Source organism: Pseudonaja textilis, chromosome 3 (assembly GCF_049901715.1).
Source record: "Pseudonaja textilis isolate UNSWEBS1 chromosome 3, rPseTex1.2, whole genome shotgun sequence".
Taxonomy (NCBI): Eukaryota; Metazoa; Chordata; class Lepidosauria; order Squamata; family Elapidae; genus Pseudonaja; species Pseudonaja textilis.
This window is the reverse complement of record NC_141992.1, coordinates 7851848-7865371: the sequence shown is the minus strand read 5'-3', so window position 1 is coordinate 7865371 and position 13524 is coordinate 7851848. Positions and strand designations below refer to the sequence as shown.

At 43.3% G+C, this 13524-nt stretch overlaps 1 long non-coding RNA gene across 1 annotated transcript; it reads right to left on the bottom strand.

Moving 5' to 3' along the window:
• Positions 1-2255: 2255 nt before the first annotated feature.
• LOC148126004 (uncharacterized) lies at positions 2256-6605 on the bottom strand. Its single transcript, XR_015742670.1, has 2 exons — positions 2879-6605; positions 2256-2846 (listed from the first exon to the last, which is right to left on the bottom strand). It is a non-coding gene; the product is annotated as an uncharacterized LOC148126004 (long non-coding RNA).
• Positions 6606-13524: the final 6919 nt, after the last annotated feature.

Here is a 13524-nt window from a genome sequence, read left to right as displayed (position 1 = left end):
GGGTAACTTTGGGCCAATCACCAGGAGACGGTGAGTTCTAGTCCCACCTTAGGCATGAAAGCTGTCTGGGTAACTTTGGGCCAATCACCAGGAGACGGTGAGTTCTAGTCCCGCCTTAGGCATGAAAGCTGTCTGGGTAACTTTGGGCCAATCACCAGGAGACGGTGAGTTCTAGTCCCGCTTTAGGCGTGAAAGCTGTCTGGGTAACTTTGGGCCAATCACCAGGAGACGGTGAGTTCTAGTCCCTCCTTAGGCATGAAAGCTGTCTGGGTAACTTTGGGCCAATCACCAGGAGACGGTGAGTTCTAGTCCCTCCTTAGGCATGAAAGCTGTCTGGGTAACTTTGGGCCAATCACCAGGAGACGGTGAGTTCTAGTCCCTCCTTAGGCATGAAAGCTGTCTGGGTAACTTTGGGCCAATCACCAGGAGACGGTGAGTTCTAGTCCCTCCTTAGGCATGAAAGCTGTCTGGGTAACTTTGGGCCAATCACCAGGAGACGGTGAGTTCTAGTCCCTCCTTAGGCATGAAAGCTGTCTGGGTAACTTTGGGCCAATCACCAGGAGACGGTGAGTTCTAGTCCCTCCTTAGGCATGAAAGCTGTCTGGGTAACTTTGGGCCAATCACCAGGAGACGGTGAGTTCTAGTCCCTCCTTAGGCATGAAAGCTGTCTGGGTAACTTTGGGCCAATCACCAGGAGACGGTGAGTTCTAGTCCCTCCTTAGGCATGAAAGCTGTCTGGGTAACTTTGGGCCAATCACCAGGAGACGGTGAGTTCTAGTCCCGCCTTAGGCATGAAAGCTGTCTGGGTAACTTTGGGCCAATCACCAGGAGACGATGAGTTCTAGTCCCTCCTTAGGCATGACAGCTGTCTGGGTAACTTTGGGCCAATCACCAGGAGACGGTGAGTTCTAGTCCCGCCTTAGGCATGAAAGCTGTCTGGGTAACTTTGGGCCAATCACCAGGAGACGGTGAGTTCTAGTCCCGCTTTAGGCGTGAAAGCTGTCTGGGTAACTTTGGGCCAATCACCAGGAGACGGTGAGTTCTAGTCCCGCCTTAGGCATGAAAGCTGTCTGGGTAACTTTGGGCCAATCACCAGGAGACGGTGAGTTCTAGTCCCGCCTTAGGCGTGAAAGCTGTCTGGGTAACTTTGGGCCAATCACCAGGAGACGGTGAGTTCTAGTCCCTCCTTAGGCATGAAAGCTGTCTGGGTAACTTTGGGCCAATCACCAGGAGACGGTGAGTTCTAGTCCCTCCTTAGGCATGAAAGCTGTCTGGGTAACTTTGGGCCAATCACCAGGTGACGGTGAGTTCTAGTCCTGCCTTAGGCATGAAAGCCGGCTGGATGACTTTGGACCAGTCTCTTGCAGTCGAACCCATTTCACAGAATTGTTGTTGCATGGAAAAGGAAGGAATATTAGATATGTTCTCACCTTCAGTTACTTCTAAAAGTAACAAACACAAGATAAAAAAAATATAATAAATAAATAAATAAAATTAAGGCAGATTTAATTTAACTTAATTTACCCAAGTTCATTTTTGTTTCTCATGGATGGATAAAAAAGTGGAAACCGTATATTTCTCCATCTCTACCTTAATTTGTTCTAATGGGAAAATACGGCCATCTTCTTCTCCCTTTCTTTTTTTTCCCCTTTTTTCTTCTTTTCCCTTTCTTTTTTTGATAGAAACTGTTTTGATAAGAGCTATTGTGATCAGAAAATGATTTAGAGCAGTACTTCTAAATCTTGGTGACTTTAAAATGGGTGGACTTCAACTCCCAGAATTCAGAGTCGGAGAAACACTGATTCAGAACGTTCTCAAGGACACTTTACATGCAAGTCCCCAAAAATCAAGAGGCATGTTAAAAAAAAAAGAGGTGGAACCTTGATCCTGTGATTGTGGCTGCCATTGTGACTTTTTCGACCCCCACATCCCCTAGATGTCCCAAGAGAAGTAATCACACCCAGAGACACGCACACAAAATGTACATAGCTCTTGTTTTGTTCCATGTTGTTTCGCTCCAACGTTTTCTTCTTTAGATTGGAGATTAACAAATGAAGAACCATCAAAGATACACAGTTGTATTCCTTCCCCAGCCTTGACTTCAGAGAAAAATAAGATAAAACCAAAGACATTTTTTTTCTCTTTCTCTCTTTTTTTCTTTTTGAAATTTAGAAGGAAAATTACACATTACAAGGAGAAGTTCAAACCAAGATCCAGTCGCTATAATACAATATCAGAGAATCCCGTTTAATGCATTTAAAAAAAAATCATAAAATTGTACATCAGTACCAAAGGCATTATGAAATATTCTTTGGAGCAAGAACAAATGTGCAAGAAAGCCAAGCCAAGTTCAGCAAATTAAAAGAACCGAAGTTGTTCTCCATTGCAATCCACCAAGTGACGCCAGATAATAATGCTTGATTGGTGGTGTCCAGTAAAGAGCATTGAACCAGCTTCCCCATAAATAGGGCATCCAATTTAAGCCATCTTCAATATTCATCAAAATCAACCAAATGAGAATATTAGATTTCATCAGCCATTTCACCAACTGGCTTGGTGCAACAGGCAGAAGCAGTGGTATCCACAAGGTGTAATTAAGAAATTAGGGAGAGGCACCTAAAAACAAGGGGCACTTACAATCGCACTCCCATGGCTGCCATTTTGACTTTTTTGACCATATCCTGCAAACAGCCCCAGATAGAAGTGATCACAACCACATCTGTTAGACTACACAGTTGTTAAGAATGAGTTGCTCAAAGGCAGCTCTTTAGGTCGTTTCTCCAGCGTGGTGACTTTAAGGCGTGTGGACTTCAACTCCCAGAATTCCCCAGCCTGCCATGCAGCAGCTATGGGGAATTGTGGGAGTTGAAGTCCACACGCCTTAAAGACACAAAGCTGAAGAAATACCACTTTGGATTAATTTATATCTAGAGATAACAGGCTCTGATCCAACTCTAGTTAATGGTTGACTATATTCATTGTAGATGGTTGAGAACAGAACAGGATGAAAACAGCTTCAATGTTTATCACTGTTCCCATCCACAGATTCACACAAGCCATTTGGGGTGGCTTGAATAAGCATCCAATCATTGCTGTGAAAGCCAGCTGGGTGACTTTGGGCCAATCTATTCTCAGCCTAACCCACCTCACAGGGTTGTTGTGGGGAAAATAGGAGGAGGAAGGTGGGTTGGATATGTTTTCCGCCTTGAGTTATTTGTAAAAATATTAATAAAACTGGGACACAAACAAATAAATGCATAAATAACGATGTCATAGAAGTCTCTCAGAAACGTATCTGGGAACTCATACAGGTAGTCCTCAGCTTACAACCATAATTGAGCCCAAAATGTATGTTTCTAAGCATGATGTCAGGGTTCCGACGAACGCGCTAATTAATTCATGAGCCTCGAGCCAAGTTTCAAAAGAAATTCAATTATTTATTAGGAGCAACATGTTGGCACTTTTCCCAAGTGCAGTCCGGCTCTGCCCTATATAATTTACTGTTCACCTACGACCCTGTATCCAGTTCTCTTCCCAGGGTGTGTCATAAATCACATTCTCCAACGAAGCACTTTCGTGGGGCTTGAGAACTTGAGACACGATCTGGAGAAAAGTACGCGTGGAATGTGCTTCTGATCATAGCAACAAACTGCTCCATCAGATCACACACTCACTTCCTTCTTATGGCCACTCAAGAGCAAGCTAGGAACATTTTACAAGTTGTCACAAGACATTGGTTAAGTGAGTTTTTTTTATTTTCCATTTTACGACCTTTCTTGCCAGTCGTTAAGTGAATCACTGGCGTTGTACAATTAGTAACACCGTTGTTAAGTGAATCTGGCTTCCTTCATTGACTTTGCTTGTCAGAAAGGTCGCAAAGGAGATCACGACACTGCAACTGTCATAAATATGAGTCAGTTGCCAAGTGGGTGAATTTGGATCACGTGACGTGATGATTCTGTAACGGTCGTAAGTGTGGAAAACATAAAACACTTTTTTAAGTACAGTTTGAACGATCGCTAAGTGAACTGCTGTAAGTGGAGGACTACCTTTGCATTGTTCTGCGTCATTGGATAATGGGTTATTTTCCTAACATTTTTAGCAATCAAAATATATCTTTGATTACTCTTATAATATACAACTAATTTAGTCCACAAAGGTGTTGAGTCATGCTTCCAAAATCAACCTTTAAAAAGGAAGATTTTGTACATTAGGAGAAATATAAACGGAAAAGACATCTAAGGCTTCATTTCAGAGGCATTCATTCTTCAACTAAATTTGCAATGTTTCAGAATGCAATTTTTTAAAAATCAGGTTTTGCAAATTAACGTATTTATTTGTTTGTTTATTCCATTCCTATTTATTCCTCTTCTTATTTTCCCTTTGCAAACATGACAATTTTTTAAAAACTTTACTAAACTTTTTAAACTTTGTTATTTTGTAGTCCATGTTCTTCAGCAGAAAGGTTGGTTGGTAATAGAATCCATGATTTACATTCACAAATTTCCAGCTCTTGGCAAAAAAAAATAATATATTTCTTGACTCCCCAAGGGGGTAAAATGAAAAAACTGGACAGTCCTTATAAATCAGCACTGGCAAACTTCCAGGTGCATGGACCAACTCCCACAATGCTCTGCTCAATGGCTGCACTGGCTAGGAATTCTGGGAGTTGAAGCCCGAGCACTTAGAAATTGCTACAACTTCCTGCAAGATAATATTGAGCTAAATTGATCTGATCTGCCGCATGCCAGTTTCCTCCAACATCCCCAAAGCCCGTGTACAAACTTAATTTAATTTGTGACTCAGACATAAATTTCCACCTAGTAATCATCATCATCCTCTTCACATAATCCCATGCTGGGTGGAGTCTGGCCAAAGGAACGGAGCTGAGCATCAAGACAAATTCCTTTTGTGTGCAATCACACTTGACCAATAAAGAATTCTATTCTATCCTATTTACTATTTTACTATTTACTGGCCGGATGCTCTTCCTGTTGCCAGTGCGGAGTTTTGTTCAGCTGATATATTCTCATTGTGCCCAGAGAGAGAAATATCTGCCTCTATCTAGGATCAAACTCACAGCCTCCTGTTTGTGAGGCGAGAGCTCCACCTCTAGGCCACTGGAGCAACTCCATAAATTTCTACCTACTAATTTAAGACCTATTTGCCTGTTCCAAGCCGGAGCATCTGACAATGGCAATTGAGTTAAATTTTGGCCTTTAGTGTGAAATCTACCGCTTTTCCTTTTCATGCTAATCAAAGGTGTCTATGACTGTGGCGGCAAACCTATGGCATGTGTGCTAGAAGTGGCACGCAGAGCCATTACTACCAGCATGCGAGGCACTTGCCCAGAAAAGGTCATCTAGGCATGCACCCACACCGCCCGCCCAACAGCCGATTGTCGGGTATCTGGCACGCATGGGCGGAGGTGCGGCAGCATGCAGGAGACACGTGCGCATGCGCAGAAGTGTGTGGCGTGGGGGGGTCGTGCGGCATGCACAGAAGCGTACCACATGGCTCACGTGGGCTGTGTGCGCATGCACAGGAAGCATGGGGCCTCCATGCGCATTGCCTTCTGGGTGATGGCACCCGAGCACAAGCAGGCAAGCGTGCGCACAATTATCGGCACAGGAGCCCCAAAAGGTGAGCCACCACTGGTCTATGAGATATGGTCAAAAAAGTCAAGATGACAGCCACAGAGAAAACTCCACCTGTTTTTTTTTTTTTTCCCCACCTGGTCATAATAATAGTCTCTTGACTAAACCTTGTGACACACACACATCCTGATATCATTACCAGAGCTGGTCCTTGTTCTGTAGGAACCAAGAGATGGGTCCTTATCATCCAAAAAGAGTTCAGATAGTCTAAGGCAGGGGTCTCCAAACTTGGCCACTTTAAAGACTTTGTACGACTTCAACTCCCAGAATTCCCCAGTCCACAAGTCTTAAAATGGCCGTGTTTGGAGACTCTTGGTCTAATGTCTGGATCGATCCTACCCAAGCGCTTCTTCAGCAAAGAATGAGCTCAATGCAAACCCGATATCAAACTTACAAATAGGTGTGTGGAGTTTTACAGGTGGCATCATATGAACTTTGACAGCTGTAACGGTCCAAGGTACAATCCACATTATATAATGGCCTGGGTCCATGGAAGCCAGTAAGACGAGTATCAAAACTTCACAAAAGTCCCATAAATTTGCAAGTCAGCTTCCAGACCATACTCAAGGTGCTAATTTCACCTTGAAAGCCCTTCATGGCCAGGGACCTGCATATTTGCGGGGAGGGGAGATAGTTTCCCCCTCCATTAGATCCTTTTTAAGACCAAAAGGTATTCAGACGACCAGCAGCTAAGGCTATTAAGAATAAATCAGGCAAAAGCATTTTTTTTTTCCCCTGCAAGAACATCGAAACTTCAGGGATGAGTTTCCACAATATAATTCAAAAGCATTTCATCCCTCTCCAGAAAGAAAATTCAGAAAGTGTGTTTCTGATAGAAAACACCCCCCTCTCTGTCGCTTTACAAAACGGGGAGCCAGAGCTGCAGTATAGTGATTGTGCATGGCTTATAATCTAGTTCAAAAGCTGCCTTAGAGGAAGAAAGAGATGGGGGAATGAGTCTACAGGTTGACTGACTTGGAGCAATTGTCATCTTCGGCCAACAAGTGAAGGGCTCTGCCAAGCAGGGAGAATGGAAGCTGTAGTCCAAAGCAGCAGGGGATTAACAAAGGTTCATCTACTTTTAATGACCCCATAATCCCTTGCGGGGTGGAGTCTAGGCAACTGAGTGGAGCCGAGTGTTTACTGGCTGGTGGCCTTTCCTGTCACCAATGCGGAGTTTTGTTCAGCAAATGCTGAGTTCTGTTCTCAATGCGCCCAGAGAGAGAAATACCTGCCTCTACCTAGGATCAAACTCACAGCCTCTGGCTTGTGAGGTGAGAGCTCTTACCCCCAGGCCACCCGCACCACTCTAGGTGATTAACAAAGATTGCTTTTAGAGAAATGAATCGTTGTGTGTTGGCATGGTTGCATCAATAGAATGCCACACCTAATCACAACTGGCAGGAAAGTGTTGTGTCCTGCTTTGGGACTTGTGAGAAATAGGTGGCCTTCTCTCTTTTGGTGGTGATTGTTCCATGGCTCTTGTCCTATGGTCGTTTTTCCCTGTTATCTTGCAATATTTAAAAAAGAATGCAATCTCTACAGCTCTAATGAGAAACACCAGTGCATAAACAGAAATAAAATATCAACAGGCAGGCCTTGTGGCCAATGTTATATTATTATTATTCATATATTTTTTTTGTTGGTTTCAATCATTTAAAAAAAAAATAGGAAAGAAATTCCTCTATTTTTGCATTCTGGTAAAACATTGATCTGACTGAAGTATATAAAAGCATTCGTGGGCGGCGATCGGGAGTGAGGGATGCCATCATTTACAAGGCCGATGCATACAAGGGATATGTAAATGTTTTTAATCCTGAATACGAATATGATGATGACAGGATTAATTAATTGCAAGCTCGTTACATGTGCTACTTTAGTGAGAAGATGCAACCGTGTTAGATCTTGGGGGAACACATTGCCTTTTTTAAAAATTGATTTGTTTTACCAATCAGCACCCAGACTACACCTCTCCTGTCTGATGAGAGAGTCACAAAATTTTTCAATTGCACAACTAACTTGACCAGCAATGAGATAGATCAGTGTTCCTCAACCATAGTCGTTTTAAGTGGACATCAACTCCCCAAATTCCCCAGCCAGCTGGCTGGAGAATTCTGGGAGTGTAAGTCCACTCATCTTAAAGGTTGAGAAACACTGAGTTAGACCTTCCATGATCTTGCAAGACCTCAACTCAACCTAAGAACAAATCGCTTGGACTATCTCATCCAACTTCTTGACCCTAACCATTGTCCTCCACATGGTTCTAAGAACTTCTCAAGTGGACTTTTGAGGACAATGGTCTCCTCCTCCTACTGTTCTCACCCACTAGCTTGAAACCCCCCATGTCTGCTACGATTAAACATGAAGGCTCTGCTAAATTAGTAGGGTTAACACAACTGATCCAAACATAAAGAAGTCTGGTGAATTAAATTCATCCAGTTTAGCATTCTGGAACAGTGGCCAATGGGTGTGTTTAGAGCATCTAAGTGTGGGCAGATATTGGATGGCCCAGTTCTACTGTCGCTTCTCAGCAACCATTTTAAGATATGTGCCTTTGTGTCCACAGCATCAACATCCATAGCTAAGGATAGCTATGGATAGATAGGGTTAGGATTAGGGTTAGGATAGCCAAGGATAGATTTTATCAAGTTTTTAATGTAATTATAAGTCGCCCACACTCTGAACTAAAGACCCTTTGTTGATGTAGTCTTTTGTTGGGAGAGACTTACTCCCAATGAGTGAGCTGTCTATTTTTTTTTATGTTTCTTAGCTCTTGATCAGTATTTTCCAACCTTGGCAACTGGAAAATGGGTTTGTCCTTAACACTAAACCCAGTTTCACTCCTTATCTCAGCATGCACATGAATCAGAGGTGGTATTCAGCTGGTTCTGACCTGTTCTGGAGAACCGGTAGCAGAGATTTTGAGTCGTTCAGAGAACCGGCCAATCTCACCTCTGACTGGCCCTACCCCCATCTATTCTCCGCCTCCCGAGTCCCCGCTGATTGGCTGGCTCTTCTTTTGTTGCCCTGAACAGGAGAATAGAGCTGGAAAGCAGGTTAAAGGGGGGGAGGGAAGGGGGATTTTGCAGTATCCTTCCCCTGCCATGCCCACCAAGCCACACCCACCAAGCCACGCCCACAGAACCGGTAGTAAAAAAAATTTGAATCCCACCACTGATGTGAATATGAGCTACAGTAGCAGTGTGTCAGAGATTGGTGCAGAGGTGGTATTCTGCAGGTTCTGACCAGTTCTGGAGAACTGTGGAAATTTTGAGTAGTTTGGAGAACCGGCAAATACCGCCTCTGACTGGAGGTTTTACAGCATCCTTCCCCTGCCACGCCCACAGAACTGGTAGTAAAAAAAATTTGAATTCCACCCCTGGATTGGTGGATCCATTTTTAAATTCCTAAGTCAAAGATCTTCCGCTGGTAGGACACTCTAGGCAGCCAAAAAGGAAACCTTTCTTCTTCTCATTTTGAGTTTTCATTTTTAACAGGACAATCACCATCTACATTTTTAATGAGATATGAGGTGCTTACCATCCTCCTCCTCCTCTTTTAACAACCCCCATAATCCCTGGTGGACTGGAGTCTGGGCAATTGAATCGACTAAGATGGCAATACGATTATGTCCAACATGGTGGAGGTTGCTTGCTAGCATTTACATATTGGGATACATTTTGGGAGTGCATATACAAGCCTCTGGTAGCACAGGTGCTTTAACCAGATTTTTTTTTGGCCTCGGCAGGCATGCACTAACAGGAAAAAAGCTAAGCATTTGCTTCGTGAGCTGCCCTGGCTACATATTTGTGTAATAATGATATTTTTAGAAAAGCTTTCTAGGACATTTCAACCAGGTTATGAATACTATTATCCCAAAACTAAAAAATACCAGCCCGGTTAACAGGTATCAAAAGATTTGGTTGGTCTCTTGAAGGACACGATGTTTAGGCACACAATTTTGTGCCTGGGAGTCAACATCTTGGGGTGGGGGAAAAAAACCAGGTTGAACCTGCAATTCCTCCAGTGCTATTGCATTGCAGTTTGCCTTTCAGGTCAATGATTGGCAGTAGATGGTTACGATTGGCCCCCCCCCCCCCTCTCTCTCTCTCTCTCTCAGAAGATACTGTATAATCTAAAATAAACTAAATCCTGGGAGCATCCTACAGATGTCCATTTGCAGAAGACAAGAAGCAATTAACCTGGCATTTGTTCCTCAGTGTTGCAACTTCCAGAAAGATTGACTTTCAGGTTTGAGTTTACAGGAGTCAAAATGTGACACATCTGGAAGGCACCAGATTGAAAAAGGCTAAGCTACTTGGTCCTTCAAAATTACAGATAATTACAGATAATCAGAGTTGGAAGGGACCTTGTAGGTTATCTAGACCAACTCCCCACCCAAGCGGGAGACCCTACACCATTTCTGACAGATGGCAGTCCAGTCTCTTCTATAACATCACAAGTGATGGCGCTCCCACAACTTCCAAGGACAACTTCTGTTCCATTGGTTGATTGTTCTGTCAGAAAGTTTCTCCTTGTTTCCAGGTTAAATCTCTCCTTGTTCAGTTTCCATCCATTATTCCTTGTCTGGCCTTCAGGTGCTTTAGAAAATAGCTTGACCCCCTTCCTCCCTGTGGCAGCCCCTCAAATATTGGAAGACCGCTATCATGTCTCCCCTGGTCCTTCTCTTCCCTAGACTAGCCAAGCCCAGTTCCTGCAAAAAACACGAGTACAATTCCCCTGTGTAATTGTCAACCTTATCAGGTTGACCAGACAGGAAAATAATGACCAGATGAGCTAATTCTACTTTATTGCAAGGCTACATCAACAGAAACTTGCCAAGTTTGAAAATAGTCCCAAAGGTTTTTTTTTTTTTTTTCAAGAGGCAACTGGACTTTCTGGTTTTTTTTTTTAAAGATGTTTCGCTTCTCATCCAAGAAGCTTCTTCAGCCCTGACTGGATGGTGGGGAGTGGAAGGATTTATACTCCTTGCAAGCAGCTGGTCATTTGCATCCATTTAGAAAGCTGTTGAGGCCACTTGGAGGTTCATCTGTGTCCTCAGGATCACCTGAGTGGTGCAAATGGGTGTGGAGGCTTTCTTGGAACTGCTGGAAGGACTGTGTTGTAGACTGGAGATAGATGTCGTATCCCTCCCCCTCTGTGGAGAGGTGGCTGTTGAATTTTGACATAAATGGCCTCTTTGACCCCTTTTTCAAACCAGACCCAACCTGTCCAAAATGTGGATGTTGCTGTCCTCAAAAGAGTGGCCTTTGCCTTTTAAATGCAGGTGGACCGCTGAATCTAATCCTCTTGTAAAAGCACCTTTGAGACGATCAAGTCCTGGATGACTGAGAATCTCCAAAGACAAGTCTGAAAGTACAGATCGCCCACTGTCTCCTTTACAGATGGAGAAACTAGGGAGGGCCCTTTCTGAGCCTTTTTCTCCACCCATAATGAAGCTGAGGGCTATGCCATCTCTTATCTGACTATTTCCCTAATCAGCATCTCTTTGCTGTCTCCCAAGGTCTTTCCCACATACCACTGCAATAGTTTTATACAGAATAAACACGAGAGATTGCAGAAGACAAAGAGAAGTTTTCAGGCTAGGGATTCAGCTCCAAAGTCCTCTGCCACACCAAAAAATGTCATGCCCCTGTTGGACTCTGATTCCGAGGGAGAGGTTAAACAGCTGACTGGAAAGTGGGAGTGTGGCTCCGGTAGCTGTGGAGGAAACTGGGGAAGGACACAGTCTGACTGGGCATTCAGAGGAAGACCCAGGCCCACCCCCTCTTCATCCTAGGGCACGCTGGGAGGAACGGATAAGGGAGCAAAGTGAGTTGCGTGGTTTATGGGGGAGGAAAGGGCCCTGATCCCCTTCATTGGCTGCAGCTGGAAAGACTGTTTAAAAGGGCAAACTGAGCATGGCAAAGTTTCTGGAAGCAAAGCATGAAATTATTCTGGTTTGTCAAGTCTTATCTGAGTTCTGGAGTCCTCCCAAGTTTGTGTGTTTCATTATCTTTTGAATTCTTCAATCCCTTATCCTGCCCTGTCTCGTTAATTGCTGCAGCGTGGTTTGCGTTGGTGTTTATTTTTAATTTATATGTACTTTGAGTTCAGTCAGAATTTCTTCCTTTTGAAGCCTGTTTTTTGAAGAGTTTTTTTTTCTCTCCAGCCAATGATAACTGGACATTTGGGGGCAAGTTGGAGGTATTAAAGGGACTTTACCTACTTTTGTGACTTTGTTACTTTGGTGCCATGCCCGAGTCATCACCAAAAGTTTTAAAAATTGGGCTGTAAAACTGCAGCGTATTTTGACAGGATGGTATCATAAACTGGCTTATTTAACAGGTACAACTGTGTCATGGGTGGTGACATCACCTGATTAAATCTCAGCCTCATCTGCTAAGACTGGTCCAGGGCTTCTCAGTCTTGTCCAGTTATAAGCTTTGCGGACTTCAAGTCCCAGAATTCCCCAGTCAGCCTGCTTGGCTGGGGAATTCTGGGAGCTGAAGTCCACATAGCTTAAAACTTCACAAGGTTGAGAAACAGTGGCTGGCCTAGGCCAAAAATCACGGGTGGGCTTTTGGATCCCTTGCCAATGAATGTCACAGGCTGCAATTGGTTGTTAATTCGTGCATTAAATAGATGCTCTTTCCCTTCTAAATTCCTTATACTGTCCTGCAAACAAGAAACCAATGCATGCATGATAGGGGGATGGGAGGAAGAATTGCAGGGATTGACCCATTATTGATTATGTTAGTCATTCAAGGGATTTTGACCTCTTTTTAATAATCCATTACTTATCACATTGGGCGTTGTCAACTCTATAGCAAACTGTGAGTAAGGATTCCTCCACGTGCCATCAACCAGGAGAGAGTAACTTTTTGCAAGTGTTGGAAGTTAAAACCCACCTCTCTCCTAGGACAATGAAATATTTTAGGATATACTAAAAAGGCAGAATATTTCCCCTAAAAGAGAAGTAGAAACTCAGAAAAGCAGAAACTCAGCCCCCACACCATCTTTGTTAATGGGCCATTAAGGCCTGGGCCAGTCTATTCTACATATCAAAGGTCTACCTCCTTCAGGCAGACCCATCATAGGAATCGTAAAGCCCTTTCATTACATCATCATCTGCATGGCCCCATGGAAGTCTAACAACCAATCAGAATACAAGCTCAAATTCAAATCCCAACAGAGGGTATAAAACCAAGGGATTCTCAGCATTTCTGCCCTTTTCCCCCCAGGAGCTCCAAGGTATGCGGTCCTGTCCACCATTAAACCATCTTTCCAAGCAGTCACCATGTTTCCAGTGTCTTTCTTCCCCACTTGGAACTGAACCCAGAAGGATATTTTCTTCCAACACAAGCCACGAGTGCTTGCTTTCATTTTATTGGCTTATTTTATCCAGAACTGATTAATTCACAGGATTTTTTTTAGGATTAACAGAGAAGGGTTACTGAAATTGCATGCCAGCTGTGATCCCAATTTCTCCTACGTTTAAGAACAATAGACTTCTTGGGCTTTTAAAATCCTCTACATTTTTATTCTGCTGTAGTAGACTCACGTAATTCAGTATCTTCTGTTTCTTCCTATAAATGCGTTCTTGTTATTTTTTTTAAAAAAACCCCACTCAACTGTAAGTTATATCAAAGATTAAGTACCGTAGAACCCACCCATTAAATGGCCCACTCTGAATCTTTTGTACCCAAATCCTTTGAAATTATTCAATCGGTTTCCAGAATATTTGAAAATCTGTGCAACAATAGCTGGGTTATCAAAGAAGTTATTAGAGTTATCCTTAAGATATTTCCAAAGTATCATTGAAAGTCTTACTGACTGTTGGAAGTTGCAAAATTAGTTATCTATT